The sequence below is a fragment of the Rhinolophus hipposideros genome (assembly GCF_964194185.1).
Source record: "Rhinolophus hipposideros genome assembly, chromosome: 9".
In the NCBI taxonomy this organism is placed as follows: domain Eukaryota; kingdom Metazoa; phylum Chordata; class Mammalia; order Chiroptera; family Rhinolophidae; genus Rhinolophus; species Rhinolophus hipposideros.
In genome coordinates, this window is record NC_138055.1 from 89,379,371 (window position 1) to 89,392,897 (window position 13,527).

General features: G+C 38.1%; 1 pseudogene across 1 annotated transcript in view; it reads right to left on the reverse strand.

Moving 5' to 3' along the window:
- LOC308501945 (B-cell receptor-associated protein 29-like) overlaps positions 1 to 13,527 on the reverse strand; it is a 55,396-nt pseudogene that overhangs the window by 25,527 nt on the left and 16,342 nt on the right. Inside the window, exon 2 of the transcript in view lies at positions 4,671 to 5,294. The product of the transcript in view is annotated as a B-cell receptor-associated protein 29-like (transcript). The remainder of the gene's footprint in view (positions 1 to 4,670; positions 5,295 to 13,527) is intronic.

Consider the following 13,527-nt stretch of genomic DNA (forward strand, 5'->3'; position numbering starts at 1 on the left):
TGTGAATAAATAAATGAAACAAATAGCAAATAAACAAATCAATAAATCAGGGGAAATAGAACTAGCCGGGTTTTACTTAACTTGAGAACCAAGAAACAGTAAAAATGACCTCTTAAAAAGAAGTGGAACCCCGATTCACTTTCTCACTGCATTAAAGACAAAGACCCAGTTAAGGTGCTTGCACTGTTTGCCGTGGATCTCTTGCATCTCTTAAAGAGGGGCACAGAAGACACTTGAGCTCGTGAGAGAAAAGCAGCTGGTTGCTGGTGAGACTGGAGGAGGACCTGAAGCAGCTCCTTTGTCACTAGAAATCTGACCCTTTTCGGTTTAGTCAGACAATGACAGCCTTGGCGGGGAAATGATAGGGAAACCTGCCAAGTTTACAGTCTGCTTCTCTCAGCCTAGACAACCTTTGAGAGAGAAGTGTATCTTTTGAATTTGCAGAAATGAGACAGAGCAGAGGGGAGAACTAACATTTCTCCTCAGTATAACATGCAGACTATGTCAAAATGTGTTGCTGAATCTATTTTGTTCTAACCGTGAGAAAGCAAGACGTTCGTAAACAGAAGGGAAGACATAATTGTGGGGTTTAAAATTTAAGGAGCCCCAAAATGTCTCCTTCAGATAAATTTATCTCTGCTAATCATTGTTTATCCCTGCTGTATTCTTTTAATTTTTTTTTTAGAATGAAAATGCATTTCGTAGTCATAATAATACATGTACACGGTTAAAATTCAAGCAGTAAAAAAGGGCAAACAATGCTAAGAAATAATATAGATATGTATAGTTTCAATAATATAAGCATGTAAAGTCTTACCAAATTCATCTATATATTTGAGCCTCTCCCAATAAAAATGTTATTAGAATATTTTTAGAACTAGATAAGAAAATGCTAAAGTAAATGCTGAAAAGTAAATGTGCAAAAATGGTGATGGAAATTGTGAAAAAGAAAAATAACAAGGCAAGATAACCCCTAGAAGATTAAAATACATTATAAAATTACCATAATTAAAAGTTTGATAGTGGCATGAGACTAGACAGGTTAGTGGTATAAAAGAATCAAAAAATAGACCCCCCCCCAAAAAAAATAGACCCAAATATACATGGGAATTGAGTATAAGATAAAGATTGAATTCAAGGTTTGGGGAGCAAAGATTATTAATAAATGGTGTTGGAACATCTAATTTACTATTGAGGAAAAAAAAATCAAATCCCTACCTCATTTCTTATACCAAAACAAATTCCAGATGGGTCAAATGTTTAGATGTTGAAAATAAAAGTATTGGAAGAAGACATAAGAGAATTTAAAAAATAATCTTGGGTGATGCTATGGCTGAATTGTGTTCTCTCAAAATTCATATGTTGAAGTCATAACCTCCAGCATCAGAATGTGACTGTTTTTGGAGATAGAGTCTTTAAAAAGATAAGGTTAAAATGAGGTCATCGCAGTGGGCCTTAATCCAATATGACTGGTGTCCTTATAAGAGATAAGATTAGGACACAGACACACACACACACAGAGACAAGACCATGTGAGGACACAGAGAGAAGGCGGCCATTCACAAGCCAAGGACAGAGGCCTCAGGAGAAACCAGCCCTGCCCACACTTTGATCTTGGACTTCTAGGCTCCAGACCTGAGAGGAAATAAATTTCTGTTTTTTAAGCCACCTAGCTGGTGGTAACGTGTTATGGCCACCCTAGCAAACTAATACAAGTGACTAAAATCTTTCTAATCAACATATGAAATTCAGAAGCCATAAAAGAAATGATTGATAAATTTGACTACGAAACAATTAAAAATTTCTGCACAGAAATAAAAACAAACAAACAATAAAAAGGAACCCCCCCCCAAAAAAATTTAAGGATGAATAACAAACTGGGGAAAAACTATGACACCCAAATAGCTAATTTCTTTAGAGAAAAAAAAAAAAAGAGGCCAGAATTTCCAGATCTTCCTCCTTTCCTCCCTCCCTCTTCCTTCTTTCCTCTCTCTCTCTCTCTCTCTCTCTCTCTCTCTCTCTCTCTCTCTCTATATATATATATATATATATATATATATATATATATAAGCTATATACCTAAAATTTTGTGGTCTCCTGTGCTATCTCCTGATGTGTGCTAAAATGCTCCTAAAATGTGCTATCTCCTGATGGTTTCACGTTGAATACTAATTTACAATTTAAACACTATAAAGACCAACGTTGTATGGGGCTCCTAGTTTAGGATCTCTGGTCTAGACTACCACCACAGGGGGCCTTCCCTTCAGCAGATCAGTCCAAAGTGGGCTGTTTTTTGAAAGATCTCACTGCCATTGAGAGATGCAGAATGAGTGCTTCTTAGTCATCCAGAAGCATACACAGGCACGCAAGCAAACATGCACGCACATACACAAAGGCAACTCCAACTAATGTTAAGTCTCAAATACAGTACCGTTTGGAACTACATTATGGAGGAAAACCATTTCCCAACATGCAATATAATATTTACTGACCCTTCTCTGCCCAGATGGGAACAGTTTTACATTTTTTGTGCAGAACTTTCAGTCACTTCCTTTTCCCCTTACATTATAATACATTGTAATACAAAGCCAAGAGGCCTACCTGCTTGAGAAACAGGAGCCTTTACAGAGCTGTCTGTTGATTGATGGCTACACTGAGAAACTGAAGTAGCTTTAAAAAAACCCTCAAACAACCCTTCTCTGTACTTTAAGCCAAATCACATTCCCAGGCAGACTGCTCCAGAAGGAAAAGAGGAAATGGGCGAATTTAAGACCCACTTGCACAAGAATCTCCTCCTATGAGTAAGTGTGAGGTGAGGGAGGGGTAGTCTGCCTGTCTTTGGAGGCGGGTGGGGTGGAGGAGGAGGTATAAAAATTTATAATTAAAAATTTTAACTATGGTTAATCTTGGGTAGTGAGATTTGGGATGATTTTGCTTTCCTTCTAATAATTTTCTATAATTTCTGCAGTGAGCTTACATTGCTTTTATAAATAGGAGAAAGAATAAATATTATAAAAATCATTTTGTATGTTACTCTTATCTTTTAACCACTATACAAACTCTATGAAGGGTCACATCTTTTCTTTCTCTCTTCCTTCCTTTCTTTCTTGTTCTTCCTTCCTTCTTTTCTTCTTTTCCTTCCTTCCTTCCTTCCTTCCTTCTTTTCTCTCTCTCTCTCTCTCTTTTTTCTTCTGTATCGTTTCTCACATCTGTAGTTTAGGGCTCATTCTAGACACTTAATATACTCTTGCTGATAGTCATTAACTTTGAGTCTTTTCCACAGCTAGTCCTGACCAAAGTCCCCTAGGCAGAAGAAGAGTTGCCTGGGTCAGAAGGACCGTTGTGGAACTAACTGGAAGCAGACTCTGTGGGCTGGATGTGTGTTACCTGTCCCGATCTCACAGGCACATCACCACGCCAGTGGGCACCCAGCCTCGAAACGCTGTATTCCAGGAATCTACACCAGGAATCTATTTGGTATTATTTTAAACTTTGTATGGTACTTACTAGTAAGTTTACAAAAAGGTTGCCACTCACAAATTTAATACTGGACAGCGTGCATATCATCCATCAACTGAATGTTATTTTATCCAAGAAGCATTCTCTGATTTCTTTACCTAGAAGTAATTTGTCCTTCCTCTGAATTTCATTATACATGATTTCTTTTTCCATATTATGCATCCCTTTTTAAGTTTGTGTTACAGTTTGTGTTATAGTTATTTGTGCACACATCTTTTTAAAAATGGAAAACAGTATTTAATATTTAGCTTTCAGAATACAGAAACATCTCAGAGAAATTGTGACACCAGTGTATGTATATTTGAGATAATATTTGTATAATTAGTAATTCTCACAGCAATGGGAAACACTTTTTGGATATGTTGTACATTAACTCTCTGAGTCAAAAATTCCACATTGTTGTAAAATAATTTTTGTTCAGTGCTGTGACAATTATGCAAATAGATGTAAACTCCATTATAGATGAACTTTAAAAAGGTAGGATGCTTACTAATTATGTGTTATTAACACAAATGTCAACAAAAATAGTGCAACAGGTGCAGAAGCACAGTAGCAAATACATAATTATCAATACAGTTGTCTTATGAGAGTAAACCATAGTATCATCAGACTTAAAACAAAACACTGAGGTCATTGGTTTTATTTTTTTGCTCTTTCTGACTCTTCCCTATAAATATAGTGGCGAATTCTGATCATTCATTTTTATTTAATCTCCTTACTAATTTGTTGATACTGGATACTGTATTCATATACATAATCATTATCATCATCCGATTCAATTAGATTATTATTAGTGGAAACTCATCAAAACTTTTAAGGCTACTAATGGTTTTATGCAATTTAAAAATCTAATTTTGGAAGTACCTGGCTAATGAATTTTTGCTTCTATTGGTAAATAGCCACCACACACCAGCATTACTATCAATATCTAAATAAGGTGTTTAACATGCTTATATTTTACTGAAGAGCTGGAATACAGATTTTATAAGATGTGTGAAACATCATCAAGTATTATAATAGTGCCATTATGATAACAGCTTATGTGTGGCATTAAAAAAATATTGGCCGATCATAGTACATTTTTCTGACCTGAATTTTAAATTTTCTAGGGTCTAACGTAACAAATTTATCATCTTGACATAGTGGCTCACAATTTTCTTTCACACGGTGCAGAGGCCTTTCTCGTTGCCTTTTCTTGAATGACCCTGATCCTGACCTTCTGAGTGTTCTTGTAGAAGTCCCTCCGATTCTCGTGAAAGTCACTGTCATCACACCGTTTTGTGCCTTAGAAACGGCATGTGAAATCTTTTTGAATGCAGTTTTCAGTTTTTCCTGGTCTTCTGCTTTTTATTTTCTGCTTCCAAAATGTGTTTGTCTTCCTTGTGATAGCTTTTCAAGAGCCTTTTTTTTTTTTTTTAGTTTTTCATGAATTTTTTGGCAGCCCTGGTTAGTATTTTCTGCTTGAGTTTAAATATTCTTTTGCCAGCTGAGTAATAAGGGTAAGCAGACATCACAACACTAGCCAAAAAAATCATGAAAATCCAGAAATATAAAGATTTCTTTGAGACCTAAAATGTTTCATCTGTTGTATATTCATGGGCAGGCACTAGGTCTGCTGGATGAACTCTTTCCAATAGCAGGAGTAGAGGAATATTTCCTTACTTCTCCCACAGCATCTAGAAACAAAAATCAATAGGCCTGTAATCGTAAGAAAAGCCTTGTTCCAGAAAGTTGCAATTTTACTCCAGACGTTAAATGAAAAAAATCTGGCATCTCTAAGGAGGAATAAAAGGTAGGAGATTAAAACGAATCCTATTTCAGTGTAAGGAAAGGTTGCAACTGCGCCTATTTGAGTGTCATTTTTTTTCTCTTCACACTTTTCTGCCAGCTTCTCGGCACAGCTGCCTAATGCCAGCTTCCACTAACATCCAGGCCTAGGAACCCTCTGGCTCCAGCGGGCCCTTGACTGACGCGTGGGGGCAGGGTCAGCTTCGTGAGGCCCAGCTGCCGACAGCAGTGTGACCCTGTGTGTGTGCACATATCTTATCTCCCCTCCTAGACTACGTGTTTCCTTTCAGTCACTTTGTTTCTCCTAAAAGAGAACAGCTACCATTGATCAAGCAGTTGTATGTATGCCAAGCTCTTTACACGGACCATCCTATTTAAGTCTTGCAACTACCCCGCATTTAGTAAGTGTTCTTTATTTCTGCTTTACAACGGAAAAACCTGGGGACCTAAAAGATCAATATCTAGTAAGTATAGCAGATATCTGGTAGGTCACCAAGGGATGGAGCCTGTATTCAAACTCAAATAATCCCACCTCAGTCTGTGCTCTTTATTACCGGCCCAGAAGCACCCTCCAGTAATGTTTCCTGCATATTGTAGGCAGTAAAGATGCAGTAAATACTTTTAAGTTAGTTCATTAGTCAGTTAATCAGTGATACAACAAGAATGTTGGTCAGCTATTAGGAGATCCAGTTTCAGATACCGTGTTTCCCCGAAAATAAGACCCAGCTGGAGCAAAACTTAATATAAGACTTGGTCTTATCTACTATAAGACCAGGTCTTATCTAACATAAGACCAGGGCTTATATTAATTTTTGCTTCAAAAGACGTATTACAGCTGATGGTCCGGCTAGGTCTTATTTTGGGGAAACACGGTATCTCCTCTTACCTGTGGCATTGGGACAGCTTAAGACTGTAAGGGGTATAGCAGCAGTATCAGGGAGATATTCAAGGATTAGATCTGCCTCCAGACCGCCAAGTTGTACCAATACTAACATCAGTAACATTAGAATTAATCTAGGATATGGCTTCCCAATCCTATGCAAATTTAGCTGAGGTTATATACTTTCTAAAGAGGAGAGGTCACACATCTCATAGAACTAAAAAACATAACTGTGAACCTTGGTGGTGTGTGTGTCAGGGGCAGAGGACAGATATCTCTATATATCTTGTAGGGTTACTGTGAGCTTTATATTGAGATAATGTGAATGAAGTATCCAGTATAGTACTAGGCCCATAGTAGGAACTCCATGCACATAAGCACTACCCTCCACTCTCGTCTCATTTCCATTTTGCAGTTAAGCTGAAAGAAGGCACAAAGCCAAAGGAGAGATGAATGGGTGACAGCTGGCAATAGGAGAGATGTCAGGCAAATTCCACAGGACTGAGTGGTTATGAATCAGAAGTGCTAAGGTCCACTCCCAAGATTCCAAAAAGCAGCTTTTAATCTTACAAAAGAAGTTAGTTGGTAGACGAATAAGTGAGAGTCTTACTGGAAGATAAAGAATGTCGTTATTCCCAGCAGAGGGTGAAATTGGTTCTTGGGATTCCTTCACTATAATAACTATTTTGTGCGCCAGGATTGGATTAGCCCAAGGCTATGCAGACATCCCAGGATCTCACTGCATTTTACTGAGGAATGGGAAGATTAATTGCAGGCACCTGCCAGGCTGGCCATCACACTTAATGTAACCAACACTGGAAAGTTCCTCTCCCATTCCAGAAACTGCTCAGTTTCCTGCCTCTTTGAAGTTCACCCATCGGTCTGGAAAAAAAGTAGTTCACGCCACATTTTCCCCAAGCAATAGAAAAAGCCAATCTCAACAAAGCTAGAGAAGTTTGTCCTACGAATCTGGAAGGGTACTTAAGAGATTTCAACAACCTATGTCTTTGGTAAGGCTTCCCTGAAACAGACTCCTAGATGCAGACGTGCATGCAGAGTGTTGTGGGCTTTTTTGCTTTTAGTTTTTGTGGTGAGGAGTATTTTTAGGAACACTCTACAGGAGTAAGGGAAGCAGAATTGGGCAGACGGAAGTCGAACTCCAATGTCACTGCAACAGATGCTTCAGCCAAGCCTGCAGAGTGCGGGATAACAGTGCAAAGTTGTTCCAAGTAAAGCAAGGTGTGGGCCTTTGTATCCCCTATTGAACAGTCATTTGATACAACTAGCTGCCCCAGGGACGGGGTGCAACCTTGGGCAAGGCAGCTCCCTTGCTAAGAGCCATTCTGAAGGGGTCTCATCTGTAAACCACCAATAGCTAACACCTGCAGCTGCGGGAATCAGGGCACCCACTATAACCTGCTGTGCAGCTAGGAGTTATATTTAAAGTTTAAAATCTAGGGGAAATTTTGAACTGTCGTGATTTTCAGAGAGTAGTAATGAAGGAAAAAATAAGGGGAACCTCATCTAGGAGTTGAGATTTGGCAAGGGGACAGAAAAGGACATATCGTAATTGGCAACTTTCTGCAGTGGAGATGGCAGAGCAAGGGCTGGAGACTCTCAGGGTACAGCCCTACTGTGTCTGCGGCTGATGGAGAAATCTGTACATTTCTTTGTTGACTAGAAATTAGGAAAGTAGAATAAACAGGTTGCTACGCTGATAACTAACCCCCCCCCAAAAAAAATAGCCTGGACTCATAGACATTACACAGAGTAAGTACTCAATCCAGGACTTTTTGAATTGAACTGCATTTCCTTGGTTTGAGGTTCCTGACTGAGATCCATTGGCTCTCTGCAGAAAGTGGGAGAATTGTTCTTGGAATATACAAGCACAGGTATGCCCACCTTGATTTAATCCTGCAAAAGTCCAAAAGTCTTATTTGTATAATGTGTCAAGCCCTAGGAAGAAAGGGTAAGATTGAGAGTTTATTAGACCTTGGCAAAACAAACCAACCAACAATCCCAAACAACATCATACACTCAGTGATTCCCTCTGTATCCTGATATTGACTCCTTTAAATTGGGTTCATGTAGCTAATTTCACTGTGTGGGGGGGTTCTTCCCACACCAACAAACTATTCTCAGACACCAGCACGGTGTCGGAAAATTCAACTCAATTCTGGCACTCTCTACCCAGAGGTAGCATCAGATTCCACAGGTTAAGGGTTCGGTCCTACTAGACTGCCCCTCCTCCACACACACTGGGTCTGTCGCCAAACCCAGGATCTCTGAGCTTCTGACCAACAGGCTACAAATTAGAAGTTCTCACAATTCCCTCCTCGGGTTCGATTGATTTGCTAGAACGGATCACAGCACTCAGAGAAACATGTTACTTACTAGATCACTGATTCTAGAGCTTCCAAGCCCTCTCCAAGTGTGCACAACTCTCCCCACATCTCCATGTGCTCACCAACTCAGAAGCTCTCCGAATCTCCATCCTCTTGTTTTTATGGAGGTGCCCTCACTAAGTCACGAGTGACTGAGGTATTGGCCACAGGCAACTCATTCAACAGCCAGCCTTTCTCCCTTCCCCGGAGGGCGGTGGATGGGACTGGAAGTTCCAACTGATTCAACACTATCGTTCGCCTGGCAACCAGCCCCCATTCTAAGGTTACCTGAGTGCTTTCCAAAAGTCACTTCATTAACATAACAAAAGACACCTGTTTCCATTCTCAACACTCAGGATCCTAATTCTAAGAGTTCCAGGACCTGTGAGCCAGAAATTGGGGACAAAGACCAAATAAATATACATGAGAAATATATTTTTAGTCATCTGAATGGCCAAATATGTATTTCTTATAAATCACAATATCTCACCTTATATTCCCATAGCATTTTTCTTATATATCTCACTTAGCATACGTGTCACATTAAAGGGCTTTTGTTTTCTTTTGTTTGATCTTCAAGTTGGTGTCCGGTTTTCTACTAGGTTGTAAATTCCTGGAGAAGAGGATCTCAAGACTTCCCCCTGTTGCTTTGAATTTCCTTGGTTTGGTAGTCCTGGTCCTGGCATCTAATAGCCTCCTTTCAGCAGTCAGGCTACTTTTTCTTGCCAAAAGTGATCATAACCACTTTTCCTGTTTGATTTAATCCTACAGGAGTCTTTGAATAATTTTGAAAACTTCGCAAAAAACAGGACACGCCATCCACACCTACATTGTTCAATATGGTGGCCACTAGCCACACGTATACGGTTATAGATAAAATATAGAACACCCAGTTAAATGTGAATGTCAGATAAATAAAAAATAATTTTGTAATGTGTGTCCCATGCAATATTTGGGATATACTTAAACTACAAAATTACCTGTTGCTTATCTGAAGTTAATAATTAACTGGAATATATCTATATCTATATCTACATCTCTATATCTATATCTATCTATATTCCCCCCCCAAATCTGATAACCATATACACATGTGGCTATCTAAATTTAAATTAAAATTTAATTAAAAAGTTTAAAATGTAGTTTATCAGTCTCACTAGATGTATTTCAAGAGCTCAATGGCCACACATGGGACAAATGGTTACCATTTTTTACAGCACAGATATTGAACATTTCCATCATTGCAGAAAGTTATATTGAACACCACTTTTGCCAAGCAAAAGACAGAAGGAAAGTTTTGTGCATTTTACAGGTAATAAAGAAATTATATTTGAGGTTGGCAAACTCTAGGAGACCCCTTTTAACATAGCCAGGAAGCACAGTCTTCACATTCCAGTCTGTTACTATTACTGAATATACAAAATATTTGATTAAAAGGTGAGCCTATAAGAGAGAAGCAGTTCTTATACATCTACATTTGTAGATGTAGTTGTTTTGCTTTTCTCCTGGGACTACCAGGAAATAAGTTAGCTATTAGATCAAAGCAAACCAAAATTTAAAGGTCCTAAATTTAAAAATGAATGTATTGTTATTTAAATTATTAGTATCACCATTCATAGATTTTCTTAACTTAATCATCAGAGAACATCATCAACTATAACATCTGTTTTTAAGCCAAGTCTGTGATGAACTTGGTAAACACAGAAGTACTCCCTCTTGTAATTAGCCTTTTGGGAGAAACCATGTTTTGAATTGCTGCCTGCAGCCTTGGGTGTCTTTTAAGAAGCAGGAATAGACTAAACTTGAGAAAAGATATGTGCCAAAAGTTGATTTTTATATATGACCTGATGAATCTACACAGAAACTGGCTAATATGCTAAATGTGACCAGCTGAAAAGTGAGACCATCAACGTCAAAGGCAGGAATCATAAAGGATTTGGCACAAACATATTAAAAGGTTATACGTCATCAAATTATAAAAAACAAAATTAAAGACAGAGGACTTAAATTTTAAAATATTGCTGCATACATGACAGAGTTGGTATCATTAGTATATAAGAAATCCTTCAGATCGATAAGAAAAAGACAAATGCCTCAATAGAAAAAATGACTAAAAGATAAGCAAGTCACAAAACAAACAAATATAAAAGGTTGATAAACATTTAGTGTCTAGAATAGTGCCTGTCACATATAGTTGGCACTCGGTGAATATCCACTGTGTGAATGAATATCTATGAAAAAATGTTTTGTTTCAGAACTAATCAAATAAAATAACAGTGAAATATTATTTTCCTCTGTCAGCTTTGCAACAATGAAAGAAAGAATACCCAGTGTTGGTAAAGACGATGTGAAATTTGCCATATTATCCACTGTTGATGGGAGGGTAATGTGGCATAAACTTTTTGGTGGGAAAGTTGACAATATAAAAAAACAGTTTTCTCTAAAACCTGTGACACAGCAATTTCTAGGGAGTTATTCCAAGAAAACACAAATGCCCAAACCTATGTATACAATGGTAAGTTAGATGACATGTATTTTTAATTGTTATTTGTTGGGTCAATCTTGATAATGTACCCTCCAGGGTTTAGTGGTTGGTACACAGACATAGTCAGGCCACTCCTTCTATCAACATATCCAAGTTGGAGTTGGCAACAGAGTCCTTTCTTTGGCAGGCTGGCTATCAGGGTGGGCTCTAGAGCTGTCAGTGGCCATGTCCTCCACTAGAATGTGGCCAACATGTAGAAGTAGAAATGAGATAGAAAGGGAGAGAGAAAGAGAAAGCGTTCTGGTGTAATTTGAGTCAATAGATCCAGTCAACCCTAAAGCCAGTATGCTTTCTTTCTTTCTGTGGTTGGGTTGTGTGAGCCAATTAATTCTACCTTTCTGCTAAACTTAGCCTGAGCTGGACTTCCACTTCCTATCAAGATGGAACAATAGGGACCAAATTTACCCTCCTGCCTGAAACAACTATCATAGAAATCTAGACTTCATACATACACACACACATATATATGTATATATTTTTATATTTTTATTGGGGAATATTGGGGAACAGTATGTTTTTCCAGGACCCATCAGTTACATGTCAAGTTGTTGTTTTCAATCTAGTTGTAGAGAGTGTAGCTCACTGGCCCATGTGGGACGAACTGGTGACCCTGGTGTTATGAGCACTGTGCTGCAACCACTGAGCAAACTGGCAGCCCACATAATATTTTTTTAAATGAACATTTTCAAGACATTGGACATCATCAGACCATGAACAATGACCCCTGAGAGATGGGAAACAAATCAGGTAAGCCCTATGATTGCCCAGCTTACCACCTTGAGAGAATTTCCAGATGGTGGCACAGAAAGGTGGAATCTAGGCAGAGCCTGGCAGATTCTCTGAAATGCGGAGATGGAGCTGAGACTCTAGGGAGATCAAGACAGCTAGAGTTTGCAAGGTAGAACACCAGATAGGAGAGAACCACATACAGAGAGAAAATAACTAGCAACGACAACAAAAGTCTAGAGATCTTCAAAGGGTCCCCTTCAAACATTCAGCAGAATATTCACCATCACATGACTGTGAGGAAACTGTTCAAGGTCAGGGAAAGAACCACCTGAAAATATTGTGAAAACAGTAACTAGAACTCATACAGGGCCGGAATGGTGCCGGTGCCCATCAGTCAGATTGGAGCTCTCACAATTTACAGGGAGTTACAGAAAGCACTCAGCAGCATCTTTTGTGGACCAAAATTGATCCCAGACCAAAGGCTGCTTTGGTTCTGCCTAATAAATTTTAAAAGCAAGACATGAAAGGATAAAGCTGTTTCCAAATAACTGTGCCCCAGAACCAATTAAAAAATATTTATGGGACAACAAAAATATTCAGCACTTAACAAGGTAAATTCACAATACATGGCATTAATAAAAAATTACTGGTCATACAAAGAAGCAGGAAAATATAACTCATAATGAGGAAAGTAATTAATCAAACTGACCCAGAACTGATGCAAATATTAGAATTGTGTTATAACTCTATTCCATAGGTACAAAGGCTAGAGGGAAGATTAAGTATATTAAGTAGAGATACGAGAGATATTTTGAAAGACCCAAATTGAACTTTTAGTAGTGAAAATTGTATCTGAGATGACGACTATACTGGCTAGGATTAATGGCAGATTATCCACAATGTTTTCGAAGTTCATCTATGTAGTAGCATGTATTAGTACCTTATTCTTTTTTAGGCTTGAATAATATTCTGTTGTGGATATATGGAATATTATTAGTGTGGATAGACCACTTCCATTTATCTCTTCATTCTTTGCCTCTTAAAACTGCTTTCGCTGCATCCCAAAAATTTTGGTAGGATGTATTTTCATTGCCATTTGTTTCTATGTATCTTTTGATCTCTCATCTAATTTCTTCTTTGACCCAGTCGTTCTTTAAAAGTATGTTGTTTAATCCCCATGTATTTGTGTTTTTTCCTGCTTTCTTTTTGCAGTTGATATTCAATTTCAAAGATTTGTGATCAGAGAATATGCTTGGTATGATTTCAATCTTCTTAAATTTGCTGAGGCTGATTTTATGTCCCAATATATGGTCTATCCTTGAGAATGTTCCATGTACACTTGAAAAGAATATATAGTCTGATGTTTTAGGATGAAGTGCTCTATATATGTCAATTATGTCCATTTCATCTAATGTGTCATTTAGGGCTGCTATTTCAGTATTTATTTTCTGTTTGGATGATCTATCCATAGCTGTCAATGATGTATTTAAGTCCCCTAGTATAATTGTGTTTTGGTCAATTTCTCCCTTTAGTTCTGTTAGTAGTTGCTTGGTATATTTTGGTGCTCCCTGATTGGGGGCATAAATATTGTTATGTCTTCTTGTTGTATAGTCCCCTTTACCATTATGAAATGTCTATCTTTGTCTCTTGTTACCTTTTTCACCCTGAAGTCTGTTTCATCT